The sequence below is a fragment of the Paroedura picta genome, chromosome 4 (assembly GCF_049243985.1).
Source record: "Paroedura picta isolate Pp20150507F chromosome 4, Ppicta_v3.0, whole genome shotgun sequence".
Taxonomy (NCBI): Eukaryota; Metazoa; Chordata; class Lepidosauria; order Squamata; family Gekkonidae; genus Paroedura; species Paroedura picta.
In genome coordinates this window covers 72528493-72551162 of record NC_135372.1, presented here as the reverse complement: position 1 = coordinate 72551162, position 22670 = coordinate 72528493, and the positions used below count along the sequence as shown (strand labels likewise).

The following is a 22670-nucleotide window of genomic DNA, read 5'->3' as shown; positions in this document are numbered from 1 at the left end:
CTTCAGAAACAGTGACTCATTATGTCTAATGCTGTGAGATTGCAGTCTTCAAATGCAAACACAAATAACTAGCAGGGATGCTGTAGGAATCTGGAATTGACTGGACAAAAATGTACTATTAGACTCACTTGTGAAAATGACAAATGAAAGTAACTTTTCAATTAATTTTGTCAGACATGGGGAATACAATAGGTGGAACAAGATTCAGAGTCAGAACAAGATTAAAGAATCACAAGAACAGTTTATAACCCACTTAATTGAAAGCATGAGGCCTGCTTCCTACCAAACCACCATCATAACATGCAAGCCTTCTAATGGGCTTCTATCCCTTCAAAATGTGGCACAAAGTTAAACAGAGGCAGGCTGAGTAATGAAAAAGGGCTATGCCCCTTCACCTGACATAGTGCTGAGACTAGTCATGCATAATTGTGACTGGCTGCCTCCCTTGGATCATCAGAGGCTGGTTCTGTGAAGGTTCAAGGGGGTGGTAGGTGACAGTGGATGAGCAACAGGGTTGTGAGTTTCCTGCGAAGAGCAGGGGGTTGGACTAGATGTTCTAGGAGATTCCTTTCAACTCTATGATGATTCTATGATCTTCACTCAACCAGTCCAACTGGCAATCATTCCCGATTGTGTCACCAAACGTAATCACTGATGGTAGGGCCAGAGTCAGCATACCCTGAGGTGGGGCAGTTGCCAGTGATGTCTACTGTCACCTCCCTGCATACATATGCATGCTAGAACTCTACCACTTATGCTCCCACACTGTTAATGCCATAGAGCAGTGGGCTGCAGGCTGTGCAACCTGGCTGTGAACACTGGCAGTGGAAGTGTTTACCAGTGGGCAGGAAAAGGACATGTGTGCAGATGGTGGAGAAAGAGAGTGAGGAAAGTGAGAAGATGAGAGGGCTCTGGGAACTCTTTGCCCAGGGGTTCCCAAACCTGGAACTAGCCCTGGCTGTTAAGCTGGTTGTACAAGAATCAGAGGCTGAGGTGGGGCTAGGAACAAAGCCTTGATGTTCTATCATCTACTTCTGCAGGGCAGCAGTGGCTGGGCAGGGAGCTCAGAAGAGACAGTCAGACTCAGACACTATTTTTTCCTAGGGTCACAATGGACAATTCATCCTTGCAATGAAGCACCCATAAGATATTGTATATACGGCAACCAACAGGACATCTGGTAGGTCAACAGCCAGTATTGGATTTTCCAGGAAGTTGTACCATACTTGTCTAGGAATTGGCCTAAATGCTATAGTAAATTCATGGGGGTTTTGGCAATTTCTATAAAAAGTATGATATCACTTCCAGGTTTTCCTGGATTACCGTGCTGGTCAAAGGCCATTCTTTTGCTTTATTTTTCTCTCGCCACCTCTCAGACCAGTGGCTGAAAATCTACCTGTGTGGGAAAGGTATTGCAGCATCAGTATCAGGGCTGCATTATGACTTTCATGCGCCCTAGGTACTTTCGCATTTATAGGCCCCTCCTGTGAGAACCATATTACAAATATTTTATATAACTTTAACTACGCCAACCTTTCCCCACTGATTTTCATTCCATTTGTTTCTGATGCAAGAAAAAAAAAGTTAAAACATATTCTTCCACCCTAAAAGTTTATTTACCCCCTTCTAATTTTAAAAGAAATTAACACATTGTCGTGAGACCCTAAAAGTATCCCAGGTCCTAGGCACTGTGCCTCCTATTCCTCATGGATAAGCCGGCCTGATCAGCACCATGCAAGCACGCCATGCCCACCTCTGCCTCTCCCCATGTCCGGTCGTGCTCTGGACTGCGCCTCATAATGCCTTCTGCCCACCCTGCTGCAGTCACTAACGAGCCCAGGCGCGCGCCGGAGGGAGAAAGAGGCGGGGTCTCTGCATTTGCGTCTGGATTGCGGAGCCACGGCTGCCACGTGCGGAGCAGCTGGGAGGGGGCGGGGCGCTCGCTCACGACTCCCACGCCCACTCCTTCCCGGAGCGGACTAGCGAGCGAGGGGAAGCGCGGGGAGAGGCGGCGGCCGCCGGAGCTCTGACGCGGGGCTTGTGGGGGCGGCTGCTGCCTTTCCCTCTTCCCCTCGGCTGGCGTTGGCGGAGCCGCTTTGCTCCTTGCAGCTGAAGCACGTCGAAGCCGGAGGCTCCCCCTCCCCCTTGCAAGGCTCACGCCCGCCCCTCGCCCCGTGGAAGGTGCCCAGGGGCTTGCACGCGCGAGATTGCCCCGCGGCACGGGGCGGCGGAGTGGTCTTCCTCGCTTGGCTGTGGGGTGCCGCGGCCGGGCTGCTCTGGAGGGCGCTGCCGAAGCCGCCCTGCCTGCCCTCTCCCGCACCCATTGCACCTGGAAATGAAGGCGAGCGCGCGTGTGAATGAAGCTGCCGCCCCGAGGCGGCCCTGACTCCCGGGGAAGAGCCCCAGCGCCCAGCCGTAAGGGGCCGGGGGGGGGAGGGGGGGTTGCTCAGCCGACACCCCCGCCTCAGCGCTGCCCGTGCCCCGGCGTCGCCATGGAGATGTGAAGGCGCCTTCCCGGCATGCCCTTGTGGAGCCTCGCTCTTGCGCCCCGCACTGACAGATGCGCTGGGAAGGGGGGCGGTTCGGCCCCCCCGTTTCTTGCATCGCCGTCTCCGCGGCTGTGGTGGTGGTGGCGGCGGCGGCAGGAGCCCCCTTTCTCCGCTCGTCGGCCGGCTCCTAAAGGATTTACTGGATGAAGAGCTTGCGTTGTTGGGGGTTGCCTTGGCGGACTGGCAGACCGAGAGACTTCAGCTGACAAGGTACCTGTTCGCCAGCCCTTCGGGGGGGGGGGGGCGGGATGCAATGGACCCAGATGTTCACCTGAAGGGTATCCGCATCATGGTCTAATCGGGGCGAGGGAGGGAGGGAAAGGGAGGCTGCGAAAGGGAAGGGAGACCACCACCTCTCTGCCCAAGCCCGATTCGCCCCCTCCGTTTCCCATCCCCATCGAGTGCGGACCCCAATCTCGTTGTAGGAGTCGCAGTCCCCGCTGATAATCTCTGCAGTCGGCGGAGACTAATGGACATTTTTCTCCACCCTGCAGTGCCAGCGTTTGTGCCGGGGCTGCGTCCGCTGGTGGGGAAGGGGCTGCTGTTTCTATGGCTGGCTGCCGTAGGGGTGTGTTAGTCGGAGAAGCGCCGCACGCCCCGGCTTTCCTGCATGGGCAAACCGCGAGCCAGGCTGGGGGAAGCAGCTCTTTGTGGCTTCTTTCTCTAGGCTTTTTCGATTTCCTTTGAGATTGCTGCTCTTCCGTGGCGGATGGCACGGTTGCTCAAGCGGTTGTGGTGGATTGAGCCATGGAGTGAAATAAGCGCCCTAGGGTGCTGGTGCTGCTGGTGTTAACCGGATCAAGTGCAGTGGTTGCTAGGGAAAAGAAGCGCTCACTGCAAAGATGAAAAGCGAGAGGGAGTGTGGTTTCCAGTTCCCCCAGTGGCTAAATTGTAGCTCCTTCTGCTTAAGACTTGTAGGTTTAGAGGGGGTGGGGTAGATGAGGAGGCGATCAACGTGGCAGGTGCCCTTTGGTTGGAGCAATTTTTGCTCCCACTTGGGCACTTGTGGGCAGGGAGCTTGGCAGTATATTAAGGTTCTGCAGGATCTAGACTCTACAGTGTGATTGTTGGTGATAGAAGTTCTGATGCTTTTAAAAAATACTAGGATGTCTGGATGATCTTAGTTGTATAGCTCCAATGCCGAATTCAAGGAGGGCGGGAGAAACAGGAGAAATCTCCTATAGCTTTTTTGCTGCCTACAAAGAAGCCTAGGGGTTCCCTCACTTTCACCACTTAATGGAAGAGTGAGGTGCAAAAAAGAAAATGGGAGGATCTAGAATGACATTGATCTCAATGCAGTTCAGATCGTACCTATTGGAAATCGCTCTGCAATGTTGTGTGGGCATCACGGTACTTGCTGAACTCAAGTGGTCGTGAAGCCTTCTCTCCTCTTGTCATCCTATTGGTACTATGAAAATGTGTATGTGTGAGTTTAAAGAAAAACGATCCTATCCATTCTGTGTGACCAGAAGTATTTTGAACCATTTCCAATCAACCCATCCTACCAAGAAGCCCATCTCCCCTCCGTGATTGTGACTCAGAACGATTTCTCTTTTGTGTCTGTATGTGAGAGGGAGAAATGCTGTAACCTAACTTCACTTGCAATTCCTTTCTAGCCATCCCTATTCATTAAACGCCCACAGTGTGCTTGTCATTATGTACAATTTAGTTGAATTTGCATTGTACTTGCATCAGTGTAACTGTATTCAGCTGCCTGCTTCTGACTACTCCCAGGAAGGTGTAGGTAGGTTTTCTTTTGGTTTTAACAGGTCCTTGTTAAGGATGTATATAGTCCATTATGTCAATCTGATCTATACTCATATCAACTGATGAAGCTTCTTCTCTGAAATTCAATGACCACTCTAGTAGTACAGGAAATCAGAAATATATAGGGAAATATTATTCTCCTTGTTTAACTGAGGAATAAAGAGTGAACACTAGCTGTCAGATAAAACGGAGTGACTGTACACCATAAAGATGGTGGAAGACATTATTTTAGCCAGAGAAAATATCTATGACTGTAATGTCCTTTTTGCTAACTGAAGCTGTGAATTAAGGCTTAGGAAGGTCATTTTACTTTATGGAATTTTCCAGTGGGTACTAACCTTAATTCTTTCTTGAAATTTTATTTTTAACACATACTAAATGGTTCTAATCGTGACCATGCTTTACCATTTAGCATTCATCTCTTATCTCTTACAATAATAAATGTGAGATTCCTTGAAACTTCCCCACTCCTGCCTCCATTCCCCACCATTATCTGCTGACCAGGATGTTATAGCATTGGGGGGGGGGGGAATTTGTATTCTTCCTAGCCCCTGTAACCCTGTAACCCTGCCTGTCTAAATGGTTCTAATCGTGACCATGCTTTACCATTTAGCATTCATCTCTTATCTCTTACAATAATAAATGTGAGATTCCTTGAAACTTCCCCACTCCTGCCTCCATTCCCCACCATTATCTGCTGACCAGGATGTTATAGCATTGGGGGGGGGGGGGAATTTGTATTCTTCCTAGCCCCTGTAACCCTGCCTGTCTATTAAAACCAAAAGGCTCACACTATCCAAATCTCAGTGTAGTGCCACCATCTAGCTGCTCTGGCTTCTAAAGCAAATTAAAATTCTTTTCTACAGATCATATTATCTTGACTGTATCAGTTTGGTACATGTGTACTTCAGGAATGTGTGAGTAGATGTTGTTGGGAGGAACCCCCCCCCAGTTGCAATTAAAATAAATTCATGTCAAGATAATTTAGTTTCCAATTAATTTAAATATTAAATTTAAATATTTCATATTTAAAATATTATTAAAATTATTTCTCTTTTTGCTGCTTTTGCTGCTGTTTTGGGGGAAGTTTCTTTCTACAGTATTTGACCTTTATAACCTTAGATTAGATAGGGACAGCTCCCCTCCCCCCAAAAAACTAAGTAAGAATATTTTGGTTTCGAGTGAGTTCAAAGAGGAGGGGGGCAGCATGCCAATTGCCTTTCACCTACATATACATACACCTGCAGCAAAGAAGCAATAATAACAACAAAAATCAGGAAACATAATCTGAAGTCCCAAGCAAGATCTGAGAAGGAACAGTTTGGATTCACAGGGGTTTTTTTCCTGATTTTGAGCATTTATCCTCAGTTGGTGGGAAATGAAGAAATACAGAGGTTTTAAAAAAATGTTTAATGTACCATTGTATCCACATCTAGATGCCTATCAACATCTGGCTTTGTATAGAACTGGATTCTTCCACAAGAAGTAGAACATACACCCCAACAATCATAATTGTAGCCAGTACAACTAAGATGGGATGTTTTTGAACTTTAAACAAAGGCACTTTCATATTAGGATGACCAGTGCTTAGTAATCAATCCCAAAAAGTCAATTTCTGTTATCTGTTATACAAAGGCATAGAGGCAATGCAAATGTGCATATTTGGAATGAATATATAGGACAGGTAAACCATACTTTGAACTACACTTGAACTCATAATCACCTGTGGTTCATCTTGCTTGTCAACTAGATATGGTATTGTCAAAGCTGATGCTCCTTCACCTAGAGCTCAGGATGTCAAATATAATTCTACCTTGCAAGGTATTGTAAGGAGAAAATGAGAGGATATTAGGCTGAGAGTTGGAGATTGACTCAAGTTTATCCGGTGAACTGCTTAGCCAAGTGAGGATCAGAAGCCATACTCTAAAAGCTGTACCATACTAACCATGTATATAGCTGTAAAACTTCCAACCACTTATCTGCTTCCCCTTCCCTAATTCAATATACTTAACACTGAAATTTAGCCCCCTCTCTCACATTCTTTCACCCTCCTGCTACCTCTTTTCTTACTCTCTTCTCTTTTTGTTACTTTTTACTCTACCCCATCATTCTTTCTTTCCCCATCACTCTCCCAGCCACCCACCTGCTTCCTACTTCCCCCACCTGCAGCAGTGACTGTGGCAGCTCTCTAGGAATCATAATAGATCTCCCAACTACAGAGATCAATTCTCTTTAAGGTTGCCAGCTCCAAGTTGGGAAAAACCTGGATATTTCAGGGTGGAGTCTTGAGCTGGTGAAGTTTGGGGAGGGATGCAAGCTCAGCAGGGAATCATACCACATACTTCATATGCCAAAGCCAGTTGTAATTCTGGGTGATTCCAGCAGCTGTAATTCCAGCCCTCACCTGAAGGTTGGCAACTCTAGTTCTTCTGAAGGAAAGACCTGCTTTGGGTGGGGTGGGGGTAGCTTGATATGATATTATACCTGTCTGAGATTCCTCCCATCTTCAAACCCATCTTCCACAGGTTCTACCTTTCAAATCAACTGGAATTTCCTGACCTGGAGTTAGCAATCCTATCACCTTCTTACTCAGCACCCAACCTAGCTTTTTTTTTCTTCCTGTCTTCAGCTTTCTTTCTCCTTTCCCCTTGCAGCCTCTATTGAGAAAGACTGTAGTCTCTTTCCACAGTGAGGCCCAACACAATCTACATTATTCTGTCCTTCATTTTATCTGCACAACAATCATGCAAGGTAGACCATTCTGAAAGTATGTGACTGGCCCAAAATCACCCAGGTGGCCTCCACAGCAAGATGGGGATGTTAACCTGGATCTCACAGACCCTACTCTGAAGCTCTTCATTGCTGCACCACATTGGAGATCCCCCAGAATTACGTTTGAACCCTTGACAACAGAATGCTGTCCCCCTTGAGAAAATGTCTGCTTTGAAGAGTGAATTCTGTGGTATTATATCTGAGGCCTCTCCCTTCCTCAAACGCTGCTGTCCTCAGCTGCCACCACAAAATCTTCAGAAATTTGGCAACCCTTGTCAGGTATGACCCCAAGGATCCCTCCCTCAGAGGCTAGAATAGGCCTGAAAAGGGCTGGGCCCCCTCCCACTGCCTAACAGATCCAAACTTGAAATAGTATGGTTGCTTAGCAACAGCCACTGAGGGATTTTTGAAAAGTTACTGGTGCTCCTTTTACTATTTTTGGCTTTTTAAAGCTGCCCCAGTGTATTTTTCTTAGAGTTGACATTTTTCAGCATGCTTCATGTTGCATGCTTCAGATCTATCTTGCTCCTTCAGTCTCTAGATTTAAGTATACAAAGTGACTTCACTATCATCACTATAAATAAAATAAACTCCAGGAAGTATAAAGCATCTTTGTTATATGACTAGTGTTGAAATGGTGATCAAATACTAAATGACTTCAAGAAGAATAAACACACAGTATATTTCCTGTGTTCCTTGTCCTGGTAGTCACCTTGCATTGTAAAACCAAGTATCTTGGATTCATAGGAGTTGTTTCCTTACTACTTTGCTGTGTTGTAAGAAGCAGCTAGATTGGCATTTCTGGATGTGTTTTAGGGTGTCTTGTTGTTTTAAATTGTTTCTGACTTGGGAAAGTATGATGGATAAGAATATACCTTAGGTATGTCCAGTGTCACAATAGAAATATGTTTCCTCCATGCTTTGTACTTGACCGTTTCACCTTAACAAAGCAAAACAGATAATTCTATTCGGGTTTTTTCCTCTTGGGGAGAGATGTTGTGGACAGTTGAAATGCAGAGAAAGCAATTGTACATAACATATTCCTGTTATTGATGTGTTCAAAGTAAGGTGACCAGATTGTCCCACTTTTGGAGGGACATCTGGGGGCACCTGGCAAATTGTACTTATGTTGAAATTAAATATATATATATATTACAATACTATTTTTGCGTTCTATGCATTCTATGAAAATTTTTGTTGCTCCACATAGACCAAATTTTTAATCTAGAACCCCCCTGGTCAACGGTGTCCCGCTTTACCAATGTTAAAATCTGTTCACCTTAGTTCAAAGACAGGCAAGGTATGCTGACAAGTTATGTGGGTGTTGGTTCTATGCATCAGTGTTTTCCTGTACTTAACAAGAGATGCAGATTTACCATGGCAACGTTTCTCTCTTCCCCTCCATCAAGTGTTGTAATGCAGATACTGTATTAGAAATAGCAGCATCTTCTTAAAGAAATAACAGCACTTTAATATACACTCCAGCTAACTTTACATATACATAGTGTTTCTTCCAAATAAAGTTTCACTTGTTAAAAAAAGGACTGACCTATTTTACCTGAATTTTAATGTAGCACTTAGATTAGGTTGAGTTCACAGGTCTATTTCTAAAAAGTTTGATGAAAACAAATTGGTAGAGTGTGATTATGTTTAATCAAAGAGACAATGATTGGTTTTTAAACTGTTCATGTAGTAGACTATATGAATTTAAGAACATTTGTTTGAGAACTTACTACATCTTGTTGTAGAAATATAGATGCTTTTCTGAAGCTTTCAAGAGATCATTAATAGTCACTGTTCTCAGCTATAATCACTCACTTCTGTACTTCATCTGTAGCTTTGATACTTAACCAGAGAATAACCCTTATGTAAAATTAGTGATATATTAATTTTGTTATCAGAAAGTCACTGAATTGCATATCTATTCTGCGTTGGCTGTAGTCCATGGACATCTGGAGGGCCACAGTTTGACTACCCCTGGCTTACAACTTTGCCGTTTATAATTTGGTTCCCCTAATGTTTTCATTGTGCTTTCTTGTTTCAATGGAACCATATATTTGATATTGTGTGTATTTTATGCTTGTGAGTTGTTTGGAGAGTTGTTGGTTTAAAGTGCCATTAATTAATCTTTCATACTGAGAGATGGAAGAAAGCAAGGATTCCTTCCAGTTTGGGGTGATTATGTATATATTATAAGCTTTAGAATCTAAAGTTTAGATGTCATTTTCTTGACACATGACATTTTATAACCAACCACTTTTTAGTACTTCCAGATTACAACTTGACTGAGAATGGCTATTAAAGCACAAAAAGACTTTCTTAAAAACAATCTTAAAATGTAACCATTTTAGTTGAATCTATTGGGTTGAATCTAATGTTAAACATCTTTATTAGGGATGGGCACAAACTGGAAAAATGCTGTTAGGTTCACGGCTCATTCACAAATCTGACTGATTTGTGGCCCTGCAGTCCCTTTAAATGGAGTTTGCAGAAGTCTTGAAAAAAGTTGAGCCACTGAGCTGTCAGGCTTTCTTGTGCAGTCCCTTTAAAGTTTAAAGAAGAGTTGGTTTTTATACCCCATTTTTCACTGCCCGAAAGTGTCTCACAGCAGCTCTCCCCACAACAGACACCCTGTGAGGTAGGTGAGGTTGAGAGCTTCTGATACTATCAGGGCTGTGACGAGCTCAAGGTCACCCAGCTGCCTTCATGTGGAGGAGCAGGAAATCAAACCTGGTTCACCAGATTAGAAGCTGCTGCTCTTAATCAATTTACCATGCTGGCTCTCTGCCAAGGTACTGCAAACCAACACAAAAAACAGCTGTGTGGTAGACAGCTGCCCCCTACTGCACAGCTGTTTCCAGTTGCCTTCTACAGTCCTTTTTAAGTTTAAAGGGACTGCCCAAGACAGCCCAAAACAGCTGATATAGCTGTTTTTTTTGTTTTGTTTTTTTTTTGCTATTTTTGCAGAGTACTCCATCTAAGCACTACCACAAACTGCTCTAAAAGTTCTTGGTAGACCCATCAGGTGTGTCTATCCCTGTAAAAATTTTTGCTTTGTCATTTGCTTTGTGCCCATTCCTAATCTTCATGTTTATTAGCAGCACAGTTTTATAAACTTGCTCCCTGCAGAAAGGATCCCATGTCTTGAAGTACTTCATAAATTGAGTCCAATAGCACTTTTAAGACCAACAAAGATTTATTCAAGGCATGAGCTTTCGAGTGCAAGCACTCTTCCTCAGACAATGGAACAAGGAATATAAGGCTATAGATATAAAGCAAAAGTAAATTAGTAGCAAATCAGTTAATTGTCATACTTTCCAAATTATTCAGTATGATATTTCTTTGCTTAAAAAAGAAATCAGACTTTTTGGTTCAGTTGTTGTAGCTCAAAAAAATATTGGAGAAATAAAAATGTCAAGGTTAGTGATTAATGGCAGATACTTTCCCAGTTGTGAAAAAAATAATTAAAAGATTACCTTTCACAAAGCCCTGGTTGAGAAAACCTGATGTAGTGTCGCTGCATGTGCTAAGAGTGGTGGTTTGAAATGCAGCATGATTGTTTCCTTCACTTATTTTCCTATAAAATTGGATGAGTTCCTCCCCCTTAGTGAAAAATGAAATGTAAACAAAGGGTTAATTTGTAAAAATAGAACACCAACAATCTGAGACTTTAAGGCTATATCTAGAGAGAGCACATTATCTTCTTTGGGGAGTTTTCTGCTTTGGCTTGAGCTCCTCTTTTCCACTGCTTTATATTTGCCTGGCCTTGACCTGGGCCAGGGCCTTTTTGGTCTGGCCCTGACCTGGGTGTAAACTGCACGGAGCTTTTATTCCAACCCCAGATCGATCCAGTCCCTGCCCTCTACACAGAGTACGATTTCCGTTTGGATTTGGGGTGATTTAAAATTTCCTTTTGCAGCAAGAAGGATTGATACGGAGTGACCCTACCTTTATTGTGCGATATCTTAGAGTGCTTTTAATCCTGAATATATTATAAAATCGCATTGTTTTGAATCGGGGCTCTCCTCCGTGGTAGAAGACCCGTGATTGGCCACAGGTGGTCATGTGATGAATTTGCCTTAAAAGAGAAGCCCCTAATTTCTCTCAACTTCTGTCAGTCCTGGATTTTTTCTCCCTTCTCTGCCTTTTTTGATCTTCTCCCCCTCCCCTCCAAGAAAAGAAAGAGGCTCCCTGCTTGGCTCCTCTCTCCCCACCCTTCAAGAAAAGAAAGAAAGAGGCTTGGCTCCCCCCCCTCCCTTCTGAACTGCCCTAACCACGTGCAGAACACTTTCCTGTTTCAATGGGGGGGGGGGGAAGAGGAAGATCCGAGTTCAAAGCGATCTGAATTCAACAGGATTGACAATGGAATAAACAAAGTAAGTGCAGACTCTGCCCTGGTGAAATGAGCTCCCAGGAGAGCTGAGGGCCCTTCTGGAGCTAAGAGTTCTACGGGGCCTACAAGATGGAGCTCTTTCACCAGGTTTTTGGTTGAGGTCAGAGCTAGGAATAACAGGGCCCCTCCCGTTGCTCACAGTAATGTATAGTGTACCTCACCTGGGGGGGGAGTAGAGGACTGCGGGGTTGAGAGAGCGACTACACTGTAATCTTGTTTTATCTTTTTAGCTCATGTCCTGTTTGTTCATTTGTGGGATGGGGTTTCTATGATGATTTATGGGTGTTTTTTTTGTATATTGTACCCTACCATGAGTCTCTGGAGAGTAGTGGGCTAAAAAATCTAAGAAATAAATAAATAATTTTATAAAGCTTTTAAATCAAATGCTGATTACTCCATTTCTCATTCCCCTTATTCTTTGTTCAGGCTGTCATTTTTTTATTTCCAACCCCCAAGTATCTTGTATGTTCATCAGTTAAAATGCCATTAAAAGGTGTTTTGGAACTGTTTAAGGGATCTTTATGAATTTTAATGTTCTTATGGTTTAATACTATTTTATTGTTTTAAATAGATTGTTACCTGCCCTGGGCCCCTGGTTAGAGGGTGGGCTCTAAATTAAAAACATTACATTTACTAAGTAGCAAACCTGTTTTTGTGTTGTGAGGTTCCTTTGTGAGTGATGCAAGGACTCACCATTCAGATATCTGCACAGTTCCCTCAGTGACCAACTAGAAAGAAAAGTTTTTTATGGGACAGTCACATGATACTCTGAAAACAGAAAGTAATTGTTGTGTTGCTGAGTTGCTTGTGTGTGCTGTCTTTGAAAGTATGTAAATTATGAGGTTCTTGGCTATAATAGTAGAACCAACAAAGTCTCAAATGTACACTGTTTAAGTAGTAAAACAAAATTCTTCATCAATTTATACTAATTGATCATATAACAATCTATTAAGATCAGGGGTCGATAACTTGCTTAGCAATGAAGTTATGCTAAGAATGCAAGCTGAAGCATTATTGTCTTTACAGGTGCATGCAATAATGTCAATTTCATTAAAACATGGGGCAAAATATCAACAACCTCAGATATGCAGAAAGAGGAACTAAAGAGCCTGTTGATGCGGGTGAAGGAGGAGAGTGCAAAAGTTGGCTTGAAACTCAACATCAAGAAAACAAAGATCATGGCATCCGGCCCTCTCAATTTCTGGCAAATAGATGGGGAAGAAATGGAGATGGTGACAGATTTTATTTTCCTGGGCTCCAAGATCACTGCAGATGGGGACTGCAGCAAAGAAATTAAAAGACACTTGCTCCTGGGGAGGGAAAGCTATGGCAAATCTAGACAGCATCCTAAAAAGCAGAGACGTCACCCTGCCAACAAAAGTGCGTTTAGTCAGGGCTATGGTATTCCCAGTTGAAATGTATGGCTGTGAAAGTTGATCCATAAGGAAGGCCGAACGTCAAAGAATTGAAGCTTTTGAACTCTGGTGCTGGAGAAGACTCTTGTGAGTCCCTTGGACTGCAAGGCGAACAAACCGGTCAATCCTAGAAGAGATCACCCCTGACTGCTCCTTAGAAGGCCAGATCCTGAAGATGAAGCTCAAATACTTTGGCTACCTCATGAGAAGGAAGGAGTCTCTGGAGAAGAGCCTAATGCTGGGAGCGATTGAGGGCAAAAGAAGGGGACAACAGAGAATGAGGTGGCTGGATGGAGTCACTGTGAAGCAGTGAGTGTGAACTTAAATGGACTCCAGGCAATGGTAGAGGACAGGAAGTCCTGGAGGATCATTGTCCATGAGGTCGCAATGGGTTGGACACGACTTCGCACCTAACAACAAGAATAAGAACATTTAAAGACCTTTGCCTATTCTGTCTCATGCCCATTTGATTTGCCATTTGCGTTTAACGAATCTTCTAGAGAAAAATTAGGATTTTAGTCTTTTAATTTTTTTAATTAAATGTTCTTCCTTGCAGTATATTGTAAGAACTTGGAGGACTCTTCTACCTCAGAGGAGGACAAGTTGCCCGTATCATCAGCTTATAGCAAGTCAGGTATAAATCCATTTGCCATCGTTGGAATTTTAGTTTGGTCATTGAATTAATATAGAAATTAAATAGAAGTGGCACCAAGATACAGCCTTGCTTCACTATCTGAAAATTTACCCTCCCGCCACTATCAGTAGATATGAAAACACTGGAGAGGCTGGAGCAGATTGCTGCCACCTTTCAGCTGTTTGTCAGACTTCTACTGCAGTCTCTTTTAAGTTTAAAGAGACTGCAGAAAACAACCCAAGGATCAGCTGGGGGGGAGCAGACTATTCCTGCTGTCTCAACTCAGGGTTGGTTTTTCATACAACCCGGTTTAAACCATGCAGCAGGAGAAGCTGTTCCAGCCAGAATCTGTGTGCCGTGGAGAGAGACTTTCCCACTACATGCAGATCCTGGAACCAGCTTCTCCTAAAGCCTGGATTAAACTGTGCTGCAGGAGAAGCCAAGAGAGCCCCAGGATTGGACTGGTTTCTTCCTTCTTTTTTTAAAGGATTTTTCTTCTCAGGTCTATTGGACCTGAAAAAATTTGGGACTTTTGAAAAATCCTGGATCCAAAAACCACATCAGTACTGCATACCACTAGTTGTGACCAGTATGTAAACTCTCCAGGGATATCTGCCATAACTGCGCCATTCATTATGTGGAGATCTGATCTGCTAGTTGGTTCAGCTAACCAGAGCCTCTGCTAATTAGATTTTGTATCCTTAGCCTGCCTAGGGAAAAGGGAAACTACTGTCTCATGTGGTAGATTAAATAGTGAGTAATGTGTAGGATCAGAGGGACTAGCGCTAAGAAACAGGCCAATTTTAAACTCTCATTTTAAATGAACAGTTCATTTGCTCAGTTGCAGCATTGAACAAGACATTGGGACAAATCCTCTCTTCCTCAGTCTCAGTGTGTAATGAATTAATTCTTCCTGTATAATTAGGCTCCATTTTAGTTATGAACAATGTGGGCCATTTCGCACAACCGCCAATGTAGCTAAATCTGAGCGCTATTGAAAAGCGCCACAATTAATAGTGGCAGGTCTCGGTAATGCACACAGCCATTTTTCTTGGAAAAACGGCTCTCCCACTAACGCTGTTCTCATAACACACAAGGTTCCAGTCTCGCCAGAATCGCAACAAAGTTGGCGATATTTTTCCGTACTTACTCCCGCCCCTCGCCGTCAATCAAAAAGAACAGCCAATGAACTGCTGTGTTCATGCTTCCCTTTAAAAACTGTTTTTTTTTTACTCAAACACCTGTAGTATGTTCATTCGATGTATCAGAATGACCTTTTTCGCTGGTGTCGGAGCTGGCGCTTAATTGTTTACACGCTCTTACAGTTAAAAAAAAATTCCCCCCTCCCCGGGTGCAATTTCTGGCCGAAATTATGGGCAGTTTTGAACACTTATTCATTGCTTTTGCAGGTTTAAGGGGGAAAAATGGTGGAAGCTTGCATTCTTGCTACCGCTATATTGAGAACGCACATGTCTTTTTCGGATGTGTTGCAGGTTGTTCTCAAGAGTCTAGCTTTTTTTTTAAAGGGGGGAATCCACTTTGGTGGATTCCCTGAAAAGCGCTTACAAGCGCTTGTGTATGACGTCGTGCTTAATGTTAAAAAAATAGCATTACACAATGGTAAGATTTCAGCAACATTAATGGTGTGCGGAATGGCTCCCTGTATTGTCATGTCCCTCTGTCCTGATCTTATAGAATCATGGAAGGGGCCATACAGGCCATCTAGTCCAACCCCCTGCTCAACACAGGATCAGCCCAAAGCATCCTAAAGCATCCAAGAAGAGTGTATATCCAACCTTCGCTTGAAGACTGCCAGTGAGGGGGAGCTTACCACCTGCTTAGGCAGCCTATTCCACTGCTGAACTACTCTGACTGTGAAAATTTTTTTCCTGATATCTAGCCTATATTGTTGTACTTGTAGTTTAAATCCATTACTGTGCATCCTTTCCTCTGCAGCCAATGGAAACAGCATCCTGCCCTCCTGCAAGAGACAACCTTTTAAATACTTAAAGAGGGCTATCATGTTCCCTTTCAACCTCCTTTTCTCCAGGCTAAATATTCCCAAGTCCCTCAACCTATCTTCATAGGGCTTGGTCCCTTGGCCCCAGATCATCTTTGTCGCTCTCCTCTGCACCCTTTCAATTTTATCTACGTCCTTCTTGAAGTGAGGCCTCCAGAACTGCACACAGTACTCCAAGTGTGGTCTGACTAGTGTCATATACAATGGGACTATGACATCTTGTGATTTTGATGTGATGCCCCTGTTGATACAGCCCAAAATGGAATTTGCCTTTTTTACCGCTGCATCACACTGCCTGCTCATGTTTATTTTACAATCCACAAGTACCCCAAGGTCTCATTCACACACAGTGTTACCTAGAAGCGTATCCCCCATCCAGTATCAATATAGATATATCAATACAGAGAATCATATAGCTCATGCTGACTTCCTTGCATCACCAAATTATCCTCCAGATGTTTGCAGATCACTCCCTTTAATATCTACCCCATTATCTTACCCACAATCTCCATATATTGGGGTTCTGTTTCATCGCTAAGTTGCAGAAGATACTGGTGCCAATTTTCCCCCCTAGTCTCTTTGCTTTTGAATTGTTGTACCTTCGTAATTGTGCTATGATGCAGTGTTTCTCCCCCCCAAATTTAAAACAAACAGACAATAACAACCAGGCAGGTTGTTTTTGTGAACTACAACTGAATTCAAGGGGAAAATTTAACATAATTAACTTTAGCTTTCTATTCCCACTGTTATGATGGTAGTTCATAGTCTGATGAAGAGTGAGTGCACTCGAAAGTTCACATCTTTAATAAATCTTTGTTGGTCTTAAAGATCCTACTGGATTCTGATTTTGTTGTGCTACCCACTTGAATCTAACCAGACAGGCAGTTAACGGTGAAAATGCAGAGGCAGGAAACATTTCCTTTCATTTGAGCAGAAGATGTACCTTCTCTTTTGGACACAAGCAAAAAGATAATCCTGACAATATCATTCCAGGAAATCTTTTGGGAGTGGAGGTTAAAAAGTGGAGTTTGTTCATTCCTGCAAAAAAAAAAAAGTGGGTGAAATAGGGATGATCGTCTGTGTAGAATCAGCACATATCTTCTAACAGGGGATGCCAGCAGCTTAACTTGGGACATGCACACACAATGCAGGCTCTTTCTTACTGAGAAAATAAAAAGGTGATGTGAGGAAGAAAGATAATAAAAGGCTGTTAATTAAGATTCGCAGCAATTTCAGCAAGCAAAGTTGTAAAAGATCTGGCCATACCTTTGATCTGATCTTTGGTGCAGGGGTAGAGATGGATCTGGAAATGAGTAATCTCTTCCTATGGTGAGACCACTGCATCGTGAAGGCCTGCACACTGAACCCCCTTCCCATTTGGGCATTGGGCGCATTTTAGCCTGTCCGCAGAGACTTATGAAATCTGAGGGATTTCTGAATGCTCTATGGTAGCGATCCCCAACCTGTGGGCCATGGACCACATGTGGTCCTTCGACTAATTGGAGGTGGGCCCCGAAGGACGCCTTCTCCCCCCCCCCCGGCCCTTTACTTCATCCCCCCCAGCCCTTTACAACACACTTCATTGTTGTGGCGTGTCTGTATCTTATTTTGAAGGGATGTTTAAACATTACCATAGCGATCAGAGAGCGCTAGGGCAGTGGTTGAGAGTAGAGGAGTAAACTACTCCCCCCCACCGGGCCTCAGTAAAAGGCGTTGAGTGGTCCCCAGTGATAAAAAGGTTGGGGACCACTGCTCTATGGGACACTATGCCCTCTGGCACCTCATTGGCAGCCTTCATAGAGGACTGGCAGTCCTGCCTTATGGCTGCTATTAATGAGATCAGCCCTAGGCACCCTCTCTGCCATCGCCTCAAGCAGGCTCCATGAGCTTCATAACAGGAAGAGGGAAGTGAGACAGTTAGAGTGAGTGTGGCGGAAAATTCATGATGAGGCAGCAAGAACAACTTATTGCATGCTTATGAGGGCATATGAGATGGCAGTGAAAGTGGCAAAGCATGAATTCTTCGCTGCCGAAATTGTGTCTGTTAGCTCTCGCCCAGCACAGTTATTTAGGATAGCTCTTACTGCCCCTGAGGAGGGGCACCAAAATAGTAGTAAATTTGACTTGAGCTGTGAGACATTCGTGAACTTTTTTGTGGACAGTCTTGTCGCTCCGCCGGGACCTTCTGGCCACAATTGATACATAATGTGAACTTCAATCTCCATGGCCATCACAGGGGATAATTTTTGATGGCTTCAGAGAGCTCTCTTTTACCGAAGTGGACAAGATGCTGGGATCAGTGAGGATGACCACTTGCCACCTGGATCCATCATGGCTGCTCAAATCAGGTAACCAATGGATAGGAGGCCCTTTGTGGGAGATTGTCATCCTCTCCCTAATGAAGGGTGAGTTTCCTGAAGGGCTAAAGAAGGAAGTGGGTCACCCTCTTCTGAAAAAACCATCAGTGGGCCTGTGATGTCAGGTACTGCCCAGTTTTACATCTTGCGCTCCTGGGAAAGGTGGTTGAGAGGTCTGCTGCGGACCAGATCCTGGCATTCTTAGAGGAAACTTCAGACCTGGACCCATACCAGTCTGGCTTCTGTCCTGGTCACAGGGTGGAGACTACACAGGTCACTCTGATGGATGGTCTCCAGCGCCAACTGGATCGGGGCAGTTCAGCTATACTTGTGCTTTTAGATCTGTTGGCTGCATTTGATGTGGTCGACCATGAGCTTTTAGCCCACTACCTTGCCAGCACAGGGATCAGGAAGGCAGCCTTATAGTGGCTGATGTCTTTCCTTAAGAACCGGATGCAGCGGGGGAAGTCTTATCTCACCAATTTGTGTACCCTTGTGGAGTGCCATAAGGGGTGATGCTCTCCCCCACGCTTTTTAACATCTATATGCACCTTCTAGCATAACTGGTGTGGGGCTTTGGGCTGGGGTATCGCCAATATGCGGATGACACACCACTCCTGTTGGTGGTAGTCACTTTATTTGTTCAAGGAAGTTTTTAAAAAGGTGGCTCTATTGTTACTTCGTAGAGTATATGGAAGGACAGCTTGCACATCTTATTATATGGAGATGCTCCGGCTCGCCATGCAAGGATGGTTCATGTGTCCTCAGTGAAAAACTTCTGAAACATCACAGTGCAGTCTTAGGTGAATTTTTCCATTTTTTCCATGTTTTTTTTTTGTGTGTGTCTCCATCTTTGTCACTTCCTCAGTGGATATCTTGTCATGGTAGTAATTTTCTTAACTACTTTATTTTTATTTCATAAAATGTATATCCCTTTTTTCTGCCTCACAAGGACCACTAATGCAGCTAACAAATTGAAACATGCAAACATATTAAAACATATGCGTTCTATATAAAATGCAAGGCAAATTTAAATATATATTTTAATGCATAAATCTAGATTTTACTAGTGTAGATTTAAACAATCAATAATCTGATAAGCCACTTCATGTGACCCACACTACATTGTGATGCAAAGCCACTAAATTTAGTTTTTGTAACTCTTACAACCTTATGAATTTACTAGTAATCAAGCCCGCTGCAGGGGAATGCAGCGGGCGCTAGGACCTTACAGTGGTCTTCGGCGTGCTGGTCTGCGGCTCCTTCAGCGGCGGTGGCGAGCTTCTGGCAGGCTGGTCCGAGGGTCCACTTCTCGGCGCTCTCGTGGCCAGGCATGGCAGCGGCCGGGGCTTCGCTCCTCCTCCGGCGCCGCCGCCTCCTGCTGCTCCTGCCGGCCGCCTGCGCGTCCCCTTCGGCCGCCGCTTGTCCGCCGACGCCGCCGCTCCTGCCCCTGCTGGCCAGCGGGCCCGGCCCCTCGGCAGCATCGGCGGCGGGGCGGGGAGAGCCGGGCGGCGGCGGCGGGGGAACGGCAGGCGGCGGCGTGGCGGCAGGCAGCGGCGGCGGCGGAGGTCCGGGCTTCTGGCAGGCTGGTCCGAGGGTCCCTCGTCGTCGTCGGCGAGCTTCTTTCGGCGTGGGCGGGCTTCGCGCCTCTCGCCGCGTCAGCCCGCCAGGCAGGGAACCCCCGGCAGCTGCGCTTCGCTTCGCGCCTCTCGCCGCGTCAGGTCAGGAGGAACTGCGAGCCGCGCTGTGCGCGGCTCACAGTTGCTGGAGCTGGGAATCGGAGGGACCAATCGGCAGGCGCTTCGCGCCTGCCGATTGGTTCCTCCCATTGTCTGTCATGAGGAAGGGTCCAATCCGGACCCTTCCTCATCACGGACTAATCCCACCTCCAGACCCCTTACCGAATTATATAGTCCGTGGCGCCCGTGGCGCCACGGGCGGTTTAAAGATATTTAACAAATGGTTCTTATTAGTGCCAGCACTTCAGCCTAATGTTCTGGGGTTTGTGGGTGTTAGAGAACAGAACATATTTCCATATCTACTAATTTGATCCCACTCTCGAGTTTTAAATGGGATTATTTTTATAGTCCTTATATGGTAGATGTTTTTCCATATAATCATGAATATCAGTAGCAGTAATTATGATTTAAACTTTATCAGCCATGAAAATCCTGCTGCCTAAAATAGCTTGCAGTATTGTGTCATAATGTATGCTTCTAAATATTTACTTTCTGATTTAAAGTTCACTAAATTAAACAGAAAAAAAAACCTAGAACTGGTTGTGGATATACATGTGGTGATAGAGAGGGCTTTAAATTGTGGATCCTATTACTTGTAGCATGAAGGAATGTATTGTTCTAGAGTTCAGACCTCTTTGACATTCAGATCGTGTAGATACCTAATGGTACAAGCATAGCAGGACAGTCTTGTGTTTTTTTCTGGGAGACTCCCAGATAAGACAGAAATGTGATGCATTAAATCCCCCCCGAAGTACATAAAATGCCCAGCAGCTGTTCACACACTCTCCATTTAAGCATGGAGACATTCCCATCTTGTCATGCCCTACCTCTGAAGATGCTAGCCATACATCAGCATCAGAGCGAAGCGTCAAAGACTAAGGATTCCAGACCACAGCCACACAATCCAGAAAACTTACAACAACCAGGAGACTCCAGCTGTGAAAACCTTCAATAATTCAGTCTTGTGGCTATTTGTTTCCCCCCCTCAGTGGCCTTGTGGTGGAATGGGCCTACTTTGATCTGCAGACCCTATTCCACGCTGTCCACTCCAAGATTTTCCCATCTCCTGGAGAGGTCTCTCTTTCTCCTCCTTCCTCGCTCCCTCCTTCCCTACCTATTCCCACCCCATCTCTTACTGTGGTGTAGTGGTTAGGAGTACGGACTTCTAATCTGGTGAGTCGGGTTTGATACCGCGCTCCCCCACGTGCAACCAGCTGGATGATCTTGGGATTGCCACGGCACTGATAAAGCTGTTCTGACCAAGCAGTAATATCAGGGCTCTCTTTACCTCACCCATCTCACAGGGTGTCTGTTGTGGGGGGAGGAAATGGAAGGTGATTGTAAGCCGCTTTGAGACTCCTTCGGATAGAGAATAGCAGCATAAAGAACCAACTCTTCTTCTTCATAGGTGATGGTATGTCTTTGTGGTTCAAAGAACCACTACCAGCATCCAAAATTATAAAGTATTTATGAAAAAATGTTTACAAGAACACTTTTAGCACAGCACCAGAGTGACATGCCCTATCAGATAGGACAAGGCCCCCTTGGCTTACAAAGTTACAGGAGTCAACCACGTTCTCCATTACCATAAAGATCATTTCAGCTCTCCAGGTGATTGCATGGCTGATGGCTGCCTGAGCAGATCTCAGGTGAGAACTCTGTTCCATTAATGTAATCCATTCCTTGTTTTCCCGGGTTTTATCATCCCTGTTTTCTCCATCCACTGACCAGTCATGCTGGGTCAAAGAAATGTATCCTGGCAATCTCTCTTTCTGGAGTCATGTTAGCATTTAAAACCTCCAGAACTCTGTTTTCCTGCTTGGAGGAAAACTTACACTTGACTATTCCATTGTCTTTAGCTAGGTCTATTTGCATTTGTATAAAAGTGAGCTGATAGCCTGGAAACCTATTGGATAACTGCTTAAAATGCTCATTTCAATCTCACAGATTAAAAAAAAACATTTCTTCAAAGATTCAAAACCTATATCCAAGAACACAATATAGAACAAATACTGCTGAGTGGTTACTGTTGATAGATTTTTACTCTGTGCTCTGCATTGTTTTAAGATAAGAAAACGATAGGCCCTTTGGCAGCCAAAACAGTGAAATGAAACAAAGAGGACCAAAAAGAAAATTGATGAATGAGCAGATTGAATTAGGATGAACAATATTTGCTCGCACTTAAATGTGCAGTATGACACCACTTTAGGATATAAAAGTGAGCTAAACCGAAGCTTGGAAGAACCAGCCGGGGGAGAACTGTTAGGGAACATCTGAGAGATTTGAAAGGACTCAAATGTGCAATTGTTCAACTACAAACCAGTACAGGAACGTATATGAAGTTGTTTTATGCTGAATCAGACCGTTGATCTATCAAGGTCAGTGTTGTCTACTCAGTTTGGCAGAAGCTCTCCAGGGTCTCAGATGGAAGTCTTTTACATCACCTACTACCTGGTCACTTTAGGTGGAATTACTGGGGATTGAACCTGCATGCCAACATGTGACTAAAATCCGCCACTGTTCTAGAGGACTGAAGAAGCATGTTACATCATTTTTTTTTTTAAAAAGGATCCAGAGGCCAGTTACTTAGTATCTGTCCTAGGCAAATTAGTAGAAACTGTAGTCAAAGATAGGCATGTAGAGGAACAAAGTGCGCTGATGAAAAATCTATAGGGCTTCTGGAAAGGGAAATCTTGCCTCTCTAGTCTTTTGGAGTTCTTTGAGAAAGTGAAAATATCAGTGATATGGTAGACATTATATACTTAGACTTTCCAGGGTTTTTTTTTTTTTGACACAGTACTTCACCAAAGACTCCTGGGTAAGCTTAGAAGTCATGGGATAAAAGGACAGATTCTCTTATGGACTAGAAATTAAATAAAGAAAGGAAACAAGAGGGTAGAAATAAATTGACAGTTCACTCAATGGAGGGAAGTAAACAGTGATGTTCCACAATAATAGGTATTAGGAATGGTGTTATTTAATTTTTTCATAAGTGATCTAGATCTGGAGGTGAGCAGTGCAGTG

The 22670-nt window shown here is 44.3% G+C and overlaps 1 protein-coding gene across 10 annotated transcripts in view; it reads left to right on the top strand.

The window, feature by feature from the left end:
• Positions 1-1980: 1980 nt before the first annotated feature.
• LRRC7 (leucine rich repeat containing 7) overlaps positions 1981-22670 on the top strand; it is a 287543-nt gene continuing 266853 nt past the window's right edge. For 9 of the 10 annotated variants that reach the window (XM_077333350.1, XM_077333354.1, XM_077333346.1 and 6 more), the window contains exon 1: positions 1981-2759. The gene's annotated coding sequence lies outside the window, so the exon portion shown is untranslated. The remainder of the gene's footprint in view (positions 2760-22670) is intronic. The other variant, XM_077333353.1, reaches the window with a different exon arrangement.